Source organism: Gymnodraco acuticeps, unplaced genomic scaffold (genome assembly GCF_902827175.1).
Source record: "Gymnodraco acuticeps unplaced genomic scaffold, fGymAcu1.1, whole genome shotgun sequence".
Taxonomy (NCBI): domain Eukaryota; kingdom Metazoa; phylum Chordata; class Actinopteri; order Perciformes; family Bathydraconidae; genus Gymnodraco; species Gymnodraco acuticeps.
This window is the reverse complement of record NW_022990812.1, coordinates 136,306-159,207: the sequence shown is the minus strand read 5'-3', so window position 1 is coordinate 159,207 and position 22,902 is coordinate 136,306.

Below are 22,902 nucleotides of genomic sequence, written 5' to 3'. Positions count from 1 at the left end.
GGATTTCACCTGGATAAATAAAGGTTTTGAATTGAATTGAACATGCTGTGTAAGTAAATCAATCAATGCTGTTTTAGATTGGAGTCCCCTGTTAATTTGCAAGACCTGATATCTTTAGAGCTTTATTTGGGTTAAGGCAGGGGTGTCAAACTCAATTTCATCGCGGGCCACATCAGCATTATGGTTACACTCAAAGGGCCGGTTGTAACTTTATAAATATACAGTACGAGTCAAAAGTTTGGACACACCTTCTCATTCGAAGGTTTTTATTTATTTAAATAATTTTCTACATTGTAGATTAATACTGAAGACATCAAAACTATAAAACACATGGAATTATCTAGCAAACAAAAAAGTGTTAACAAATCCAGAATATGATTTATATGTTTTAGATTCTTCAAATTAGCCCCCTTTTGCCTTGATGACAGCTTTGCACACTATTCTCTATATAAATATACACATAATATATATTAAATAATGTATTATATGATTGGCTCTGCATTGGATTATTATCAGTTCTGGTAATAACTTCATAAATAACTCCGTCTGAAAGCAGAAGTCTAGGGCAAATAATTGAAAGCAAATATTCAACAATTACACCAATTGTATTCTATATAATATTATTTGCAAGCTCTTGCGGGCCACATAAAATGAGGTCACGGGCCGGATTTGGCCCGCGGGCCTTGAGTTTGACACCCCTGTATGGCGGCAAATCTCTGTCATAAATCGCGAGGGCATATGAGGGCACAAGTCAAGCAGCCGCGGACGTATATTATTTTCGCGAGCACTAAAACGGCACTCGCGCGAGAGCAATATTGAAGCCTGCAGGGGAGAAACATGCCTTGAGCATGTGCAGCATCTATATGAGCTCTCCTTGGTCTCCTTCACTCGTGAAACTCTGGCCTGCTCTCACTCGCGGATACATTTTAGGAAGTGGGCGTACCGTGTCCCAGTAACGCCAAATCTAATTGGTTACACCCCTACTCGTTTATGATTGGCCGTTGTCTAGATTTAAACCAAGAAGTACTTTTTGTCCCTCTCCAACGTGATGAAATATGGCTGTGGAAACGCCTCACGTAACTTACTTTACTTTACTAATGATTGTTTTAATTAAAGGCATGCTTTTGTATTCTGTGGTTATTCCACAAGAGCCGTCCTTACTTATAAATGGATTGAGTTTTTTAGATAATACATTTTTATACATATTTTTCAAAAGTATTCAAACAATTCTATTATAAAGATAATAACCAATTACCTTTTCGGTCTTGACATATGATAATATAAAATGTAGCTTTCAAAAACTGAATTGGGAATTAATAATTTGATTACTTTAGCAAAATATTTTATTCACAAATGTCGCTTTTTCAAAATGTCCCCAGTTTTTATTGCCTTACTCAAATAATACTATACAAAAAAAGTATAAAATGATGCAAATGTCAAAAAGTTTCTTGGCACCTTTTTTTTCTGTTCAAATGCCCTCAGATTATTTTTTGGAATGTTTATGATGAACATTGATGTTTATGTGCCTTATTCTGTATTTGTCATAATTGTTTCAATAAAGATTTACCACATTTCTTAAAAATATAATTAAATACAAATAAAATAGTGAATAGATAATTGTGCTATAGCGTCAATCTACCTCTTTCAAATAAATAGTTGAAATAATAAGAAATACATTATGCTGAATTCAGTAGAGGTTTGGGAGTTTTGAGATGAGTGTATAAATTCAAGTGTCCAGTGTTAGAAATAGCTAGCTAACTAAGATAGATATTTCTGTACTTTCCCATTTATCTAATTTCCCCGCCTCGACTCCTCGGCCCTCCCTATCTGATCTTTGTGACCCGGAAATGGATTTCAGCGCGCCATGTTGAAGGACATCTAATTTCTCTAAATGTACATCGAGGACCGAGGATCGAGCATCGAGGAGGCTCTCTGGAGCACTGTAAACCCGAACGTTCAAAAATAATTAAATAGATTTATTTAATTTAAACTTAATGTGTAAACTTAAATAAAATAAAAAGTTCTACTAACTTCAATATTTTCAGTTCCTGTGACTGTTCTTCCTTTTTGAGTTAATTAAACTGATAATCTTTGATTAACTTTGGCGGATTAAGTAAGCATCACTTAAAAATATAAATTGAACTGTACTCATTTCTAATGCTTATTAATGCGTGTGTCTGACGCAAGCGGCAAACTATGGGCCACTTCCGGGATGCGAATCAGGAAGTGCCTCAAACTGCAGTTCATCTAGTGGCCAGTAGGAGCAGTCTGCAGAAGGGAGCAATTTCCATAGACCCCAATGTTAAAATGCCCAACTTTGCAGCAGAAATAAACATGTTTACATCATGGTTTCAAAACATTGTATTCTCAGTATAGTCAGATTCCCCCTTCCTGTCTATGGATCCTGGAGTGAATTTGTTCTCAACTCATCTGTTTAATTAATATTCAGTCTTAAAGTTATGCATAAATTAGGGCGTGGACACTTTGAGTGACAAGTACGAGCCTCACTGTCGGCTAACAGCAATTTGTCAGCTCTGTAGGCTCATAGGCTAGGCTTTGCTAGTTGTATTTACCGAACTTGACCCAACGGACGTGTCCGTGGATTTTGTGTCTTTTGTTAAGTATAAGACAATTAAAATGTCTTGTTGTGCGGTTGATTGTACTAACCGACATTCCAAGAAGTCTCTTTTCCACTTTTTTCGGTGAGTATAATTGTAATATTGTATATATATATATATATAAATATGTCCAACCCGTTAGCATTGATTAGCTGGTGTATTTGTCTAGCTTAGCTCGTTAAACAGCGAATTAGCCGCGGTTGGTAGAGCTATGGCAATAAAACATTTTGAGCATAGAAAATGTTATTGAGCGCGCAATTTAACATTTTTGACTCTCAAGCCCTCTCACAAACTCCTGCTCCGTGCGCAAGCAGACTGCTGCACACGCTCTCTCTCTCTTCCTCTCTCTCTGTCTGTCTCTCTCTCCCTCTCTCTTCCTATCTCTCCCTCTCTCTCCCCCTCTCTCAGATATTAATTATTAATGCCATAAATGATTGCATACATTTACAGTTTCTTAATTATCCAGTATGATAGCTGTCAAACAGAAGTTAAATCCATTTCTCACTTAATCTAAGAATGTACTCAACCCCCTAAAAGGATTTCTTCTCAAATAATCGGGGAATTACGTTGTAAAAACAGGGGGTTACGTATTGTAACCCTAGTTATATAAGCACAGACGGAGCCCTCTACTGGACTCTATGGGTACTACCTCTTAACCATACTATGCGAGCATTCACCTACTGAGATATCTATAAACGTAGCCGGCCCCTGGGGCGGGCCTACCTGAATGCATGTACAAGCCCACCGTATATAAGGTGGCCTCGCCTCCTGACTGTCATCCTACACCCTCTTCAGCGAGCGGCATAGGACAGACAGGGCCCCAAGTAGAGGGCTCCGCCTGTGCTTATAGAACTAGGGTTACAAATACGTAACCCCCCTTTATATCTTACACAGGCTCCGCCCTCTACTGGACTCTATGGGTACAGTGGGTGGAGCCCTGATGCATAAACGCCCTGTTGTCCAACAACATCAACCCATCACACTGACCCTGACCGGCTTTTAGTTAACAGCCACTGCCCCGCAAATTCTTCTCCTCCGGCTGTGACCGTGGAGAAGTCGGGCCGCAGTTTACTTGGCTGGTAGAGCACACTCAGACACGCTTACCTCGTGTAGAGTGTGCATGGAAAATAGTGAGGAAGGCTCTCCCTGCCTGCCCATAGCCCTGCATGGGGCTTACCGTTGAAGTAAAGTGTTACAGCAGAAGGTTTAATACAGCGTATTTCTGGTATATTCATTTTATTATGTCACCTGATATATAAGAAGTGTGTTCAATTTGAATGGCAGAAAGTCTTGTTGCAGTTTCCAGATATCAAGAGGGGGCCATGAGTATCTTTGTTAATCATCAATGTTTTTTTGCAATTAACAGGGGAACTCCAAGAGAGATTTTCCTCAGATATAATGCAGTTAAAGTCTTGTTAGTTAATGATTCATTTCCTGCAAGGCTCATAAAGAGGCCAGGATTATCAATAAATTTATTCATTCCAAGTAAACTGACGTTGGGGTGGAATAAAGTTCAGAGGGGAAAACATGTGGCATTTGTGAGGGGCTGCATGATGAAATGAGTGTGCGTGACACATGCTAAGGGAAATGAGTGTGTGCTACTATTTCACTGCTTGAGAGCAGATGTAATGTTTTCCTCGTTATTATTGATATTAAGGTAACTTACATGTATTACTTGTATTAGTCAACTATACACAACTATATCTTAGACATATCTTTAAAATGTCAAAGGTGTGTGGAGCTGTGGGTATTGAACTGATGGGGGAGGGGGAGCAGAGAGGGAACTCTATGCAAGAAGGGGGTTGTGTGTCCAAACTGCAAGAATGAGAGACAGTGAATGCATTGAAAATTAATAGATCAATGTGTGATTTGAAGTAGTAGATATATTGACATAAATAGGAAACAATGATTTGTTGCTGAACATAGTATTTGAGAACTGATTGTTACCATTGCATTGCGAATATCATGGTATTTGTCATTTGACTAAGAATTGTACTTACTTATATTTCAAAGGAAGTTAATTACATACAGCAACGGTAAGGGAAAGTAAAAAGAGGTTTGCTGAGTGTGTGAAGTACATTGAGGTTGAGGTTTTATTAGAATTAGATATAATAGTGGATTTTTCCACCTAGTATAAGACATAGAAAGAGGAGAATTTGTTAAACATTAAATAACGAACTCACTGTGAGAAATATATGTTGTAATGTTGTTTGGGAGTTGTGTTTGTCATAGAGTGGGGACTCTCAGTTGGTGGTTGTTTAAAGTAGATAGGAAACTGAAAACGTAAACAATTCACCACAATTGTGTTTTTGGGTGTGTGAAGAAAGAGTAGTAAGTAATGAGTAAAGGTTTTTATAAGTTTGTCAGTCAGAAGGAATCTGTTCATGACAGAGGTGCTGCATGAATGAGGTTTGATCCAGCCATCTCACACTGTTGGCTAACACAGTGTTTTTCAAAGTGGGGGCCCGACCCCCTGGGGGGCCACCAGGGGGGTCACACAAAGTTTGAGGGAAAGGGGATTTTTTTTTTTAAAGTTACATTTTTTTATTTTATTTTTTTATTAATAACTGCATATCTATCAATCTATGTGTCCTTTGATGGCAATATTTTAATATTTTTTACTTATTCATATATATATATTTTTTTAAATCACACGACCGCCCTTCAAGCCAATCAGAATTGAGCTGCCGCTACTGAGAGTGAAACTGAGTATCTGCTCAGCTTTTGGAGCAAGTGAGAGCTAGTGAATATTTCGCTCTGCAGCTGGATGAGAGCACGGATGTAGCAAATATTGATGTTTATATATATGAATATAAATATGTTTGTTGTTAATATTACTGTTGAATATTATATATTAAACAATTATAGACCCATCTCTAAGTTGTCAGTTCTGGCCAAGGTTCTTGAACGCTTAGTGAGTAAACAGGTAAAGGAGTTTTTATGTACAAATGACATCCTGTCTAAACATCAGTCAGGCTTCAGAAAGCAACATAGCACCATCACTGCCACAATGAAAGTGGTGAATGACATTACGAGTATTTTAGATAATAAGCAGAGTTGTGCAGCTCTATTTGTTGACCTATCCAAAGCTTTTGATACTGTCGATCATTGCATTTTGAAGCAAAGGCTGGTCAGTATAGGCATGTCCAGCCATGCAGTGGGGTGGTTTGTAAACTACCTCTCTGAAAGGTCCCAATGTGTTCAGTTTGATGGGCTGTCTTCTGAGTGGTTAAACATCACTAATGGTGTACCACAAGGTTCAGTTTTAGGTCCGCTATTATTCTCTATCTATATCAATAGTTTAGGTGAAAATGTCGAAGGAGCAACCTTACATTTTTATACGGACGATACCGTTATGTACTGTGCAGGTCCCTCCATTAAGGAGGCTGTTGTTAAATTACAGGCTGTTTTTAACATTATTCAGACTCAGCTCTCTGAGCTTAAGCTTCTTTTAAATGTGGATAAAACCAAGGTAATGCTCTTTTCTAAAGCTAAAGCTAAAAATACACCAGAGACTGCTTTGGATATTGTAACTACGCAAGGAATACAACTTGAAGTGGTTACCTGTTACAAATACTTGGGTATCTGGCTTGATGACTGTCTCACTTTTAAACTTCATGTCAATAACCTGCTTAAAAAGCTGAGGGTTAGGCTAGGTTTCTTTTACAGAAATAAGTCCTGTTTCTCACTTGAGGCCAGGAAAAGGCTATAGTCACTGTGACCTTTTTACCTGTGCTGGATTATGGTGATTTGTTATATATGAATGCACCTGCCAATTACCTGAGCAAGTTAGATGCTGCGTATCACAGTGCACTGAGATTTTTAACAAATTGTAAAGCACTTACGCATCACTGTACCCTGTATACCAAGGCGGTTATGCCATCACTTACTGTACGGAGGCTCAGTCACTGGTACTTTTTCATTTACAAAGCCATGTTGGATAAACTACCATCTTATATCTGCTCCCTGATCTCTCTGCGAATTGAAAGTACTTATTGCCTGAGATCGCATGCTGTAGTTTTATTAAATGTGCCAAGTGCTAGGACTGTCTTAGGGAAGAAAGCTTTTAGATGTGCAGCTCCACTAACATGGAACAGTCTGCAAAAAGAATGGAAAATTACCAAGCTAGTACCACTACATGTTTTTAAAGCTCGGTTGGATGCTACAAAATCAGATGCTGTTGGTACCTGTACTTGTGGTTAAATATGTAAATTGTAATCCCTGTACATTTTGCTGTATGATGTCCTTTTGTTGTTCTGTTGTTTATGTCTTCTTGTGGAACCTACTGCTGCAGGTCTCCCTTGAAAAAGAGATCATTGATCTCAATGGGATTTTACCTGGATAAATAAAGGTTTTGAATTGAATATAATACTATTAAGGCATAAGTAGCTTTCAAAAATGATAAAAATATATGTTAATTGTTCATATTACTGTTCAAAATTATATAATATTATAAAGACAGAAATCACTTTAAAAATGCTTTAAAAATATGTTTACTGTTGATATTACTGTTTAATATTGTGTTAAGAATGTTTATAACAGAAGACACAATTTCAGCTGCAACTATCCTATCTGTGTTCTAAAGAGAACATACGTTGCATTTACAATTAATATTAAGAAAGTTCACAATTGATACCATTAAAGACCGTTTTGGATTAATAGGGTGTGTCTGTCAAACATTAGTGCTCAGATGGAATAAAGTGTTGAGATGTTCTAAAGAGTGGGAGTTTTCACAACGCTTTTTAGTTTGTATTGAAACAATTAAGTGAAAAGGACAGAAAACTGTTCCGTGAGGATTTATTTAGGTTTTAGCTTTAGTAATGACGATTACATTTTGTGAGGAAACTTTTCCACCAATAATTCCTTTAAGTGTTCACTAAAAAGTGATAATATTAATAATTATAATAGAAAGTAGACATAGGCCTACACTTGAGTCAAATGTAATTACTGTGATCTGATTAGTGTGCTCTGCAGGTTTACTATTGTTAAGTAATAGTGGGATTTAGAATATTGGAGAAAATATGGAGATGTTCTTTCGTAGTGTGTGAAATATGTGATGCTTGAAACATGTAGGTATTTCAATTTATAGGAGAAAATGGTTTCCTGAAGGAGTTATGTTGGGTAAATATGTAGCAATGGATGAAATCATTTTTAGAGGGAGTTTTCGTAATATCACTAGGAGACATTCATTTTGGCATTTAACAACCAAGACAGATGGTATGATTAGAAAAAGACAGAGTGGAAAGGGTTTGATTTATTTAACCTCAGTGTGCTAGAATTTCTATAGGTAATGCGTCCCGAGACCTGGACTCTCTCTCTCTGCCTGTCAGACGGCTAAGACCCCGATCCGCCTCTGCAAACAAAGACCTATCCCAAGCAGGAGACTGCTGCTTCTCAATAGACCAGACAGAGAACCAGAGCTGAACCAACAACAACAACAACAAGAACTGCATCCAGAACAATCTCCACCTGTGGCAGCCAGAACCAAAGCTCCATAAAGCAGCAGAGAGACTGTAAAGGAGGAGATGAAATGCAAAGCAGTGCAAGAACAGTGGCATGATGGGGGCTGCAGATGTAACTGGGCAGATGGCTGCCTCAAAGAGTAACAGCGAATGGATTCAAGAGCTGATGGACAAAGGGGGAGGAGTCAGAATCAGAGGAGTTGGTCGAGCAGAATGTGAGGAGGCCGGGGTCACGGCTCGAGATAAACCAGAGGAGAGGGGAAGGGAATCAACGGGAATGAGTGAGTTTGCACATAAACACACTTATTCAAATAAAAATAACCAAATTTAAAGAAATTGAATTGACTTGATAAACAAGTGAAGATAAAAAGTTGTATTAACCATGAATTAATCAATTGGTAAATTAAAAATAGCAGTAAAGAGGAAACTATTAAAGTAAAATGAGAATCATCCTAAAACACACTGAGGGATAAAGGGGGAGACATGACAGAGTTGAACCATATTCTTCAATCTTTACATCATGTTAACAAATTATTCTTTAAAGAGATTTTTAATCATGTGTGAATAAAGTAGTGATCTAATTTGTTACAATATTGATAACCATTAAAGGGATAGTTTTAGGAACCACTCTATAAGACAAATCTGTATTTGTATGGTATTTAAAGGGAGAGCTAGTGCCAAGCCAAATTAAGAGTTTGGTTCCAAAACGCTATAAATCCATGTTGATTAATTTGAGTAAAAATGTATTTTCTTTACCAAGAAAAGTGGCAAGTGAAAACCACTATTTTCTGTTTCAAACTTTCACATAGCATCTTGAGGTTATAATAACTGTGAAGTAAAAACTTCTTTGCAGCAATGTTGAGCGCATCATCAAATGAGGGAAACTGGATTCACCTGTAGATACACTGATATTTATTGAGAGACAGACAATTACATACGGCCGGGGATCATCCTAGTTTCACACTGTCCTTGTGCTCCACCAAGGTAATCTCTGCCCCAAAAGACACAAAACATCTAACCCACACGAGGAGAGGCGGGCTCCCAGAAAGCCCGCGTATACCTAATTAGTAGCAGATGTGAGACAATGGTCTACTTGTCTCAAAGAGATCCAGACAAGCCTCAACCTACACAGGGGTCTTTGACTGACTACAAGCAGATGTTTGCAGTATCACAGATTCTATAAAACAATAAGAAACTCTATAAACAGATCAGATGAAAATATTCTCTTACAATAACATTACAAATTAAAATCCAGAATTTGATTTTCAAAGATTTATTTTAAAAACTGATTTTTCGTTATTATTGATATTAACGTAACTTACATGTATTACTTGTATTAGTCAACGATAAACAACATATCTCCTGTTGGGTGTTTTGTTCGGTCTCTTTCCTCCTGCCGTCAAGATGATGGGATCTCCCGGCATTAGGACCAGAGCAGGGGTGGGCCTACCCCTTGTAAAGTGTATTGTATTGTTACCTTTTATCATTAAAACAGATTATTGTTTAATCCTTATCCTGGTGTTTTTTAATTCCTTCTTTTATAATCTAACAAGCTCATCAAAGGACACGCGGAGCCGAGGTGGGTTTCAGACCACTCCTTGCTCCAACACCGTGCACCATGTTTCCCGGCTCCCTAAGGAGCATTGGAAAACATAAGTGCATTATGTCCAGGGGGGGTCAGATACCTACTGACCCAGAGCCCCCCGCCCCCTCACCAGTCCTGTGTTGCCCCAGCAAGCACAGACGATGAAAAGGAGCCAGACATGTCCAAAAAATAAAACCTTATGAAGGGCACTGGCTTAGCCGCCGTGCATATGCCCTTCACACTCACGCCGTTGAACAAGGCTGTTGATACAGCCATACCACGTGTAGAGTGTGCATGGACCCCAGTGGGGAAGGCTCTCCCCGCCTGTCCATAGGCATGTGAAATGCACTCGCAGAGCCATCCTGTCAGGCGTTTCTTGGACAGAACTTTACCGGCCACACCATCCCAAAAGCACACAAACAGCTGTTCAGTGCGCCTAATGGAAGTCGTGCGGCCTACATAACATGCCAGCGCACGCACTGGGCAGAGGAGGTGCAATTTAGCCTCCCTCTCCCCAATAAGGGGTGGAAGAATAAAGCCGTTTAACTATATAGCCCTCGACCTGAATGAACTCCTTAGGTTCTTGGGAACAAAGGAGGGGTTCGGTCTGAGTGTCGCCCCGCTACGGTCACCCCGGATCAAAAGACAACTCGGGTGCACCGACAGAGCGGCCAGCTCGGACACTCCCCTGGCTGAAGCCAGGGCAAGCAGCAAAGCTGTTTTCAATGACAGTGCTTTCAGGGAGGAGAGCTCCAGAGGCTTAAATGGTTCTGTGACCAGAGCCTCGAGCACCAACGGCAGCTCCGATTGCGGGGAGGAGGCATGCACCACTGGGCGCTGTCTGCTGACCCCCTGCAAAAACCGCGTCTCTCATGGCAGGATGAAATTGTTTATCTCTAACATATTCAACTGCCTGCATCATCAATCTGTTCCCTCTGCCAAGGACAAGCGGCAAGAGGAATCAAAACAGGAGAAAGACACAACACATCGCGCAGAAAACCCTGAAGAATTATCACTGCACCCGCCTGAGGAATGTTCTGATTACGGGAGACCTATGAGACACATGGAGGAGTCTCCACTGCCCGTCACCCCCAGCCCCCCTGTCAACGCCTTTGAGGATACTCCGTCCACCCTTTCACCCTCGCCCACCCTCCTGGAGATCGTTGAACACATGAAGGAGATACAGAGGGTTGGCACCGATTCCTTCCTGGAGTTCAAAGACCAAACTAAGGCGATACGCAGGATTGGCAGCATGTCCTTTACCCCCGCTCCTCAACGACGCCCACCAAAATCAATGCAGAGACGCGCACCATCTCCCCCGTCTTCATCACCGCGCCTACGTCAACCACCTCCCCCCCTGGCAGCATGTCCTCTACCCCCGCACCATCTCCCCCGTCTCCATCACCGTGCCTATGTCAACCACCTCCCCTCCCTTCAAGAAAGCATCTGCAGTCTCCGAAGCCTGATAAGGATGTGTGTGTACAAAACACAACAAACTCTTACTGATATGTGCTGGGTCCAGGCTCAAGGGCGTATGGCACTCTCAACTCTTTCCAGGACATGCCGGGGCCCTGCCTGCCAGTAGCTTTGCCGATATCTGTGTTGATAGGTAATAGATTAAGAGCGGTGAATCATCTTAGAAACAGGAAGCGCTCAAACGTTTGTGTGAGTTTATCTAATTTAGCAGTGATTCCATGTCAGCCACAGCTTGTTACAAAAAACATGACTGATAGTGTGTTTAACAAACTTAAACTAGCTTTATTAAATGTCAGGTCTTTGGCAGGAAAAACATTTTTAATCAATGATTTTATCACTGAGCACAATCTCGATTTTATGTTTTTAACAGAAACTTGGATTGAACAAAATAACAGTGCAGCTGTTCTTATCGAATCAACCCCTCCCAACTTTAGTTTTATGAGTCAGGAAATAATGCATAAGAAAGGGGGTGGAGTTGCTATTCTGTTCAATGATTCCCTTCAATGCAGGAAGACATCTTATGGAAACTTTGATTATTTTGAATATGTGGCCCTTCAGCTGAAATGCTCCTCTCGAGCTCTTTTCCTAAATATCTATAGACCACCCAAATACTGTGCAAGCTTTTTTGATGACTTTACTGAACTGCTGTATATAGTGTGTATTGACTTTGACCGTCTAGTCATTGTTGGTGATTTTAACATCCATGTTGACAACCCCCAGGACAGAGGGGTTAAAGAACTGTTTTGTGTTCTTGATAGCTATGGACTGACTCAGCATGTGACGGAGCCCACGCACAATAAGGGGCACACTCTGGACTTAATTATCTCAAAGGGTCTGAATATCTCTAAGGTTGTGGTGACTGATGTTGCACTCTCTGACCATTCCTGTGTTTTCTTTGAGAGCTCTATTTCTGTTCACAAAAATGTTCAAAAAGAGATAACCACAAAGCGATATTTAACTGAAAATACTAGGGAAATGGTTACTCAGAATCTTTCTTCCACACTTGCCCCTGCTAACATCTCAGTAAATGAGCTAGTAGATCATTTTAATTCAAAAATTAAAAATGTTATAGATGCCATTGCTCCAATTAAGGTAAAGGAAGTGTCTGGCAAGAAAATATCTCCATGGAGAAAGGCCATGACCGTGAAAACAGAAAAAAGAGAATGTCGAAAAGCTGAACGCAGGTGGCGAAAAACAAATCTCCAGGTTCACTTTGAAATCTATCTTGAGAGACTTGGCCTTTATAATTTGGAATTGAAAAACGCACGACAATCGTTCTTCTCTGACATCATTACCAAAAACAAAAACAACGCACGTGCCTTGTTTGCTACCGTCGACAGACTAACTAACCCCCCAGTGTCAGTAGCCTCTGAATTTCTATCCACCAGGGCGTGCAATGATTTTGCCTCCTTTTTCACTGACAAAATTCAGAAAATCAGACAAGCAGTCAGTGCCTCTGCATCAGGAACAGCAAATGTGTTGTCTCTGTTGTGACGGCCCCAGAGCCTGGGGCCTGTGAGTGTGTGTGAATGTTGCAGATCCTGCGATGGGGTGGAGCTGAAGAAGCCAATCAGCGTGATCGGGGACACCTGGCCGGAGGTGCTACTTAAGCCCAGCTGCCCGGAGTCACAGGGCGGCCCTGATTCTCTCCAAGCCTGCTGCGGAGGAACTGACCGTGATCCTTTCCCCTCGTCCACTCTCTGCGGTTTTTTGGTGTTTCCGAATAAAGTGCGGAGATTGTTGGAAACTTTGAGCGTCTCTCCTGGTTTTTCTGTTGTGGCCAACGAGCCGGTCATAACACTGTGTCCACTTAACATCAATTCAAACACCATGACACAATTCCATCAGATTAATGATAAAAACTAGAGGACATTATACAACTTCTGAAATCCTCCTCCTGCTGCCTTGATATTATTCCAACAGGATTTTTCAAAGATGTTTTGCCTTGCATGGCCTCAGATCTACTTCATATAGTAAACAAATCTCTTCACTCAGGTATTTTTCCACAGGCCCTGAAAACTGCAGTCATTAAACCGCTCTTAAAAAAGAATAATCTAGATGCTTCAGTAATGAACAATTACAGGCCCATATCAAACCTCCCATTTCTAGGTAAAATCATTGAAAAAGTTGTTTTTCAACAGTTGAGTAATTTATTGCATTTAAATAACTGTTTCGATGTGTTCCAGTCAGGCTTTCGTCCAAACCACAGCAATGAGACTGCTCTTGTAAAGGTCTTTAATGACATCCACTTAAACACAGACAGTGGCAGAACTTCAGTGTTAGTATTATTAGATCTCAGTGCTGCGTTTGACACTGTTGACCACAACATATTACTAGACCGACTGGAGAACTGGGTGGGACTTTCGGAAACAGTTCTAAATTGGTTTGAATCCTATTTAAAGGACAGAAACAACTTTGTTTCTATAGGTAAATACACATCTGAGTTGACAAATATGACATGTGGGGTACCTCAAGGCTCCATCTTGGGGCCTCTTCTCTTTAACATCTACATGCTACCACTGGCTCAGATAATGAAAAACAACAAAATAAGTTACCATAGATATGCAGATGACACACACATTTACGTAACAATTTCACCAGGAGACTATGCTCCAATTCAAACACTGAGTAAGTGCATTGAACAAATCAATGACTGGATGTGTCAGAACTTTCTCCAATTAAACAAAGATAAAACTGAGGTAATGGTTTTTGGAGCCAAGGCAGAACATATAAAAGTTAGCGCTGAGCTTCAGTCTGCAATGTTCAAAACAACAGATCAAGCCAGAAATCTAGGTGTAGTCATGGACTCTGACCTGAGTTTCAACAGTCACATTAAAACAGTTACTAAATCAGCCTACTATCACCTAAAGAATATATCTAGGATTAAAAGACTAATGTCACAGCAGGATTTGGAAAAACTTGTCCATGCTTTTATCTTCAGTAGACTGGACTACTGTAATGGTGTCTTCACAGGTCTCACTAAAAAATCTATTAGGAAGCTGCAGCTGATTCAGAACGCCGCTGCTCGAGTCCTCACTAACACTAAGAAAGTGGATCACATCACTCCTGTTCTGAAGTCTTTACACTGGCTTCCTGTGAGTCAAAGAATAGATTTCAAAATACTGCTGCTGGTTTATAAAGCACTGAATGGTTTAGGCCCAAAATACATTTCTGACCTCCTACTAAATTATGAACCATCCAGATCTCTCAGGTCTTCAGGGACTGGTCAGCTTTCTGTCCCCAGAGTCAGAACTAAACATGGAGAAGCAGCATTCAGTTATTATGCTCCAAATATCTGGAACAAACTCCCAGAAACCTGCAGGTCCGCTGCAACTCTGACTACTTTTAAATCCAGGCTGAAGACTTTTCTTTTTGTCGCTGCTTTTAATTGAACTATTCATATCTTAGACTGCACTGTAACTTTTATCCATGTTCTTTTTCTTTTAATGTTTAATTGAACTATTCATATTTTAGACTGCACTGTAACTTTTCTTTTAATGTTTATTTTATTAGCTTCTCTTTTTAATGACTGATTTTAAATGCCATTTTCTTAATGTCTTTCATTTTTTGTTAAGCACTTTGAAATGCCTTGTGTTGAAAAGTGCTATATAAATAAACTTGCCTTGCCTTGCCTTGCCTTGCCTTGCCTTGCCTTGTGGAATGAGCCAGCCCCCTGTCCACCAGTATCTGTAAATAGGACAGAATAGAGCCCACTGTACATGATAGAGTCTCTAGACTCCTTTCTTCACAACACCGCTGGAATCCCAACCACTTTGGCCTTTAACAGGCTGTGGTGGATCCTGCTCTTGCTGCCTGGATAGTCTGAATAATTTTGTCGGACAGTCTCTCCTGTCTCAGTCTGTCCCTCTCAGGAGCCAAGCCTGGGGAGGTTGGCTCAGAGTGGGTAATGCCCCTATTAGCACCGCTGCTATGACTCCATCCTCGGGGAAACACTGATGTATAACATCTGAAGATATTTAGTTGTATTCGTGTTTTTACATAATTTTACAGGATATTGTTATACTATTTCTACACATTAATATCTGATTTGTAAAACATCACAGACAGAAAGGTATATCCGTCATTTAATGGTAAGCTATTGAAATTCTGAATCCATAGATGTGTCTCCCATCGCCCAAATCCCCTGACTATTCGCTCAACTCAGTATTTACATTCTTATATTCAAAGAAAATCAGTAATATCTTTAAAAGTCTTTAAAGTCTTTTTCTATCAGCTGTGCACCGTTATGGTGTAAATATAACCTATCTACCAATTGGATCAAATATAAAAGTCAGCCGAATTACTATTGATACTGCAAGGAGACGTATTTTGGGAAAAGAAATGTAAGATGTTGTTTAATTGTTGATATATTTATGATACACGTCACATATTCAGTTTTGGCAGCAGTTCTTCCAGTTTGTCTAGAAGTCTTCTCATCAGGGCTCTATAAATAAAGAACTACGGCAGATGTGTAATATTTAATGCAGCCGAACCGTGTATTACAATGCCGTTATGTGATGACTTCCAAAGAGAAAAGCAAGAACACTCGGAATAAAGTTTTTTTTTAAATGTTTTCGGATATCATATCTTATTAACACCATATCCCAGCGTGCATTGCGGCTAAAACATTCAATCAACGAGCTTCAAGCTGAGGATCTTGGGTAATCAGTTCAGTGGGTTTGTGGTGTGTATCGCTCGAAATGTCCCGTCTGTTTCCGGTGACTTTATTTACGGCTAAAAAGCCCAAGATTATAGAATTAAACAAATAAATAAAAACAAGGATAATTGTGTGTTATTGTTGAGTAGATAACAGTGTGTTATTTAGAAAAGAATAACAGATTAGAAGGAAAAAAAGATTTAAAAAAAATACAGATTTCAGTATTTTGAGGCTTTGAGCCCCATTTCTTTTCCTCACAGAAGGCAAAAAAAGTCCGACATTATACGATTTAAAATAAAAACAAATAAATAAAAAGATAAAACACTGGCATCTAATTTACGTTAGAATAGATAGAATGGTTTTGAATAATAGATGAGTCACTACTACGTCACTTTACAGTCCCGCCCACTTTTGGGGAAACCAACGCTGTCATTTGAACGGCGATCAAGCCTGAAGGCACAGAGATCTTCTGTTACTGTCCTTTGTTCTTAGAGGAAGTACAGAAACACGTAACTCTGGATTTGTTTTAATGTTTGAGGTGCAATAAACAACCCAGCAGCTTTTTGGCATGATAAAACTATTATTTTATGCCTCGCTCATGAGAGTAACAGCTGGCGAAATTACAGCCTCGCCTAGTATACTGATTTCAAATGTGTGCTCTAAAATGATATTTATAAATGACTATTATCATTATTATAAGCAAGACAATAAATGGCAAATATATGTAGAAAATAAACGTATTTAAGATACGTTCATAACTAACGTAACGTGTTAGAAAATATGTTTCTAGAATCTAGAAGATATGTAGAAAATAAACGTATTTGAGATACGTTCATAACAAACGTGACGTGGGAGAAAATACCTTTCTAGCTAAACGTAATTGAGAATGCAGTTTAGTTCTGTGGGAAAGTCATTTTTAGGAGACAGGGTTGGTATGCTGGGTCCTGTTGGAGCACCACCCAATGGCGGTGGTGGAAGGTTCACCTCTGCTCCGCGCGTCCCTTGATGACTGATGAGCTGGTCAAATTTATAAAAGAAGGAACTCAAAGCACCAGAATAAAGGTTAAACAATAATTTGTTTTAATGGTAAGAGCAACAATACACAATACAGAGTACTCTGTAACAGTACAAAATACAGAGCACTCCGGGCTGAATTCTACTACCGTGTGATATACGTACCACGACAGTCAGTCAGAAGACAGCGCCGAATGTAAGAATGTTACAGTTTACATACACATTCTGTGGGAGGAGTTCTGTTGGTTGCTTCTCCCTAGCTATTTGTTATTGGCAATTTCACTTATGGGCGAGCCCTAGACCGTGAGCTGGTAGTTCTCCATTGGCCAGTTTCACTTGACTCCATCTGTTTCGCCCCATCTCCTTACAGTGTGTTTGTGTCTATGTCCCTCTGCCCTCAGACAGTCCCACAACAATGCTTTGGAGTCATGACAGAACGCACACCCATTCCCCTTTACCGCACACACATCTGTTTAACCCAACTACTCCAAAATGTTGTGGAAATGTAGTACTCATAACATGAAAGAATAAAACAGAGAGAAATCAATAAAACACAAACACAGGTACAGTTGAGCAGTAATTATACAGCATATAGCCACTGAAATAAACGCACACATATTTGATCATGCAGCCTATCACACAAATGTCACATGTTTTTCCTCTGAAAGCCATACTTGTTATAGGTTTAAACGTCATCGTCTCATGACATCCATAGGATTAGCTAACTAACAAAGGCTAACTGTTCTTATATCCTAAGGCCTCCTCTGAACTTCCTTCCACCCCGAAGTCAGCTCACTTAATCATGAATAAATCTATTGATAAATCAGAAGGACCATTGTCTCTCTAACTGTGTGACTCACATCATCTCATGGCCTCTTCAAATATCTGGAAACTGTAATTAAAGTATAGTTATATTTTGAGAAGGTCCAAGAATTGACATATTTCCTCCTTCTATTCATTTAAGCTTCCAGATCAAACAGAAAACTCTTACAGACAACCTACTGAGTTCTGCCCCTGAAAGCCCAAAATGACTTTCTGAAAAATACTCATCAACGGGTAATCATTTAACTCAAGGCAGAAATCACAGGCTGTACTTTACCTGACCTACTCACAAATAGCCAAAAAAACACCTTTTGATTATAACACAAAAAGTGGAAGAAAAGACAATTGCGCTAATCTACTCTACTTAAATGGAAAATCATTTAAAAACCTCAGTATGCTTAAGAGGAAAACATCAATTTGTCCCATTCAAGTTTAACACACATCCTATATATCAGGTGACACAAAAATGAATATACCAGAAATACGCTGTATTAAACTTTCTGCTATAACACGTTATTTTAATACTTCAGTCCTTGCCAGCGTGTCACATCAGCATTACACGCTTTACAACTAGCAATACTGGTAAAATTGACAGACCTCCGTAAATATGGATATTCAGCTGTGCTTGCTCCATTGCTGCATGATGTTCGTATTCTTGAGCAGGATGGTGTCTTCATTGAAAGAATTGGTCAGAATGTCAAAGGGACCATCTTTTGTGTTTCTGCAGACAATCTGGCTGCCCATGGATTAAGTGGCTTTGTAGAGTCATTTAAAGCAGGTTATCTTCTGTATGGCCACAAGAGAACAGTTTCAAGCAACTGAAGTCAGAGAGAAAGAGTTTTCTCAGAGAACCAAAGCTAGCAACGACCTTCATGTACAACAGTTTCAAGAAAGTGAAACTTTGAACAGCCACTTTGGTGTTAAAGATGGCTGTGTCTTGCGTGAGTCCCTGAATTACTTCCATCCAATCACAGGCTTTCCTCCAGATATACTACATGATCTTCTGGAAGGTATCGTTCCTGTGGAGCATTCTCTTTGCATTAAGGAGATGATCCGGCTGAAGTACTTCAGTTTAGAGTATTTGAACGAAAAGATTGCATCATTCCCGTATCAGCACACTGATAAAGTGAATAGACCTCAGCCAATTCCCAAAACATTTCAGTCTCGAGGAACAATAGGAGACAATGGGCATGAAAATGCCACTCTGCTCCGACTGCTTCCATTGCTTGTTGGCAGTGTAGTACCAGATGGTGATGGTGAATGGGCAGTTCTGATGGAATTGAAAGAGGTGGTGGAGTTAGCATTGTGCCCATCGTTTACTGATGAAACCTTAGACTATTTTGAGTGCAAAATCAGTGATCATAGGCAGGCACTGTTAGAGGTTTTCGCTGAGGTTTCATCCTAAACATCACTATGTGGAACATTATCCCACCCTAGTCAAGTGCATTGGGCCCCTGCTGCACATGTGGACCATGCGGTTTGAGGCCAAACACCGTTTTTTTCAAGAGAGTGGTACACGACGCTCAAAACTTCAAAGACAATGGCAATCAGACACCAACACATGATGGCCTATCATCTTGCTGCACCATCTTTTTTCAAGCCAAAAACAGAAGCGTCCAGGGTGGACTCTGTTCTAGTTTCAGCTCTACCAGAAGTAGTTCAGGCACACATAAGAAGACAAACAACAAGTGACACAATCTACCACACATCAAATGTGACCATTGATGGCACTAACTATGTCTGTGGAATGTTTGTGTCTGTCGGAGCCAGACTGTCTACATTTAGCAAATTAGAACAGATCTACCTTGTGAATCACAGTGTTTATTTTCTTTATTGTAGTTATGACTCCTGGTATGTAGAACATATCTGGTCTTATGAGCTGTTAGCCACACGGACAAGTCTATCGATCCACCTGCAGTCTGGTCTCAATGATACAGTCCCACTCTCAGCATACAAGATAGGCGGCTCGCTGCTGTTGACTCCCAAGCGGTTCTTGCAAGTAAAACAGAACTGAGGACAGCCAATGGTGAGTAGTATCTTTATTTATTACTTTGTAATCGCGCAGTTCATAATCTGTATATTTGACTAATAACCTTTTAACACCCTGAATGTCTCTTTTCATTAGCACAATGGCAGCTGAATCCCCACAACCCATGATCCTTCGTGTTGTTGAGACAGACCGGGTTGGAAAATTAAAACTCAATGCAAGACCAGCCTCTGTTGATGGACTGATTAATATTATAAAAGAACAGTTGGAAATAGACCTTGACTACAGTTTGCTATAGGAAGATCCAGACGTTGATGTAAAACTCACTTCCGTCATTGACATTGAGGAGTTGCCCCAAAAAGCTGTTCTGCATATCTCACTTGCACAGGATTCCAGCTCTCTTGCATCAACTGAAACACTTTCAAGTGTGTCATCTGAAGAACGTCAAAGCAGATGGCCTCCAGTTCCTTTTCTAGTTCCCACATGTTCATTCGATGTTGAGCTGAAACTTAGAGCAGGGAATACTAAATTTGAGATGAACGACAAATACTTAAAGTTTACAAGAGACCTAAAGCATGACATATTAGAAAAGCTTACATCTACAATATATGGCTTCAAGGCTTACCCAAGTGATAACGACATAGCAATGGTAGCTGAGGCTCTTGTGACCACACATCCCTGCTTGAAAGAAGCAGGATCGCGGACTGGGTGGAAGAACAGCATTAAGTTTAAGATGGGCAATTACAGGAACAAGATGAGACAGGCTGGATGTCAGGAGGTCATTGTAAATGCTGGAAAAATAAGTAGAAGCAATCCTGACCGTGAACCTCCACACTCCAACATTAAAAGACCCAAGCGAGCCAAAGTCAACTTTCTACCCAACCTTCCCCAAGGAGAGGATCCCTCAAGTCTTGAGCACTTGAGGCAGACAATTGTTGAGGAAGTCAAGAAGACTGAGAAGAACCTACCCCTCATTAAAAAAATGATGCAGACCACATTTGCACTGAGGCGACAGACCATAGTGAGGACATGCCCGCCAGTGAACAAGCTCATGGACCTCTGGCCTGCTCTCAAAATGGAGTCTGAGGTAATATGGATTAGCTCTCTTTTTCCTGTTTCCTTCTTTATTGATAACAATAAAAAAAACAGCAAATTATATTTGCTGGTATATAGGAGTGTAATAGATCTTCAAAGTTCCAGCTCCTTCCCTGTGGTGAATAAGCGCTTCACCTGGAAAATTAATGAAGTGGATCTGGACCAGCAAACACCACCACTTTGAGCTGAACATTTCTTTTTGCAGGATGCACAAAAACACCTGTTTGTTTGGCAAAGTAAGTGATACTCAAACAAAGTAGTTAGACTAGTTTGGAAGCAAGAGGGCGGGAGAAGTATGGATATGAATCCCAAACAAATGTGTGTTGTTGTGCACCATTACAAAAATTCCGTTCATTTTGGAAAAGAACAGTCCAGGTGAAGTTCTCGTTCTTGCCACAGGGAAGGAGCTGACTGGTCAAACTTGGAGGATCTATTACATTTGTAAGGAGGATAACACTTTAACCTAGTTTGATATATTTTGAACTGACTAATTGATATTGCTCGATTGTCCTTCTGCTCTTTTTTTAAATGTAGGTGTATGCAGAGTTCCAAAGGATTACAAACCAGAACCTGCTGAACACATTCTACGCTGCTTTTGACCGCCATCTTCCTCGACTGATGGCCATATTTAGACAGAAGGCGTCCAAATCTGGGAAGACAGCTGATGCTTTGGCTGAAATTTAAAAAATCCACGATGAACAGGTAAAGAGATTATTATACAATTCAAAGGTTGAAGGAACATCTAACGTTGGACAGATTAAAAAATATATATTTTGAATTTTACAATTAGCCCACTTTGTTTTTGCTATTTGTCTGATTGCATTAAAGATGTGAACAGGTTATCTGTGGATATATGTTCTGTTTGGATTGGCAGGTTTGTTCAGTTTGTACGTTTATATTTTTACCGTTATAGGAATTACACGACATCAACACCAGGCGTACCACCGTTATCCATGCCCTTCCTGTGTATCTGCAAGAGGACACCTCTGAATTTTTACGAACCTGCACAGTGTGTCTCCTTAATTCATTAACAGTACCACTCTATATGAAGTGAATAGTTCATTAAAATTCAAATATGTGTTTGCACTTATCCTTGTTCGGTCTATCCATCCATATAGTTTGTGTGATTTGCAGAGGGAGGCTGTGGCTCAGTGTATAGTGCGCTGAACTTCGAATCTAGGGGTTGCAAGTTCCAGTCCCACTGCAGACAGCATGTTGTTGTGTCCCTGGGCAAGACACTTCACCCCAAATTGCTCCTGTGGGGAATGTTCACAGTACTGAACGTATGTATGTAAGTCGCTTTGGATAAAAGCGTCTAACAAGTTAAATGTAATGTTTGGTCTGTTTTCCTTCACCCTAATACTAATTAATTGAATCGTTTTTTTGTTCGAAGCGATACTGAAGTTAAGTAAAACATTTATTGGATATGTTTTATCTCCTGACACTTGGGTTTACTGGTATCTCGTCTGATTATTTGGTGTAGAACACCTGTTTTTCAGCTATAAATGTGTCTGTTGACAAAACAACTCTCTAAAACATAGTTCTAACTAAAATATGAACAACTTAGAAACATATAAGAGTTGCAGTCAAAAGATATTGCCAATGTTCCTGCGCATGACCAACACCCTAAGGAATCAAGTGGCTGAAAGACATTTTTTATAACTCAATGAAAATAAATAAATATCAAAATATAACTGTAAGAAAAAAAAGTCGATCTGGAGTTCTATTTAGAAAATTCTTCCCCGCCCGGGGCTTCTTAACATTTAAAAACCTATTAATGTGTCATACCCACTTAACGGGAAGAAACTCAGCTAACTGACGATATGAACAATTTTTACCGAAACAAAACACAAGTCTCACAAGAAGCGTCTAAATTAGCCCTGAGCGAAAAAATGCTAACACACGTAGCACAGGTATAAATACCCTTATTGCATATCGGATCTGCACAAATAAGACATCGATTAGCAAACTGAGATTCCACAGATTCTAGGGGTATAAGTATCATCACTGAGCGATCAGAACTCGCGACAGGGGAAGCAAACACAGACATCACAACACAGAGCTTTACGGAGCAAAAACGGGACATTGTCTGACCTATGCTGTTGTTCTGATCAAAAGTTGTGTTCAATGGCATTAAAACGATAAAAACGCTGCTGAAGGTTAATCCACAGGTTAATCCAATGTGT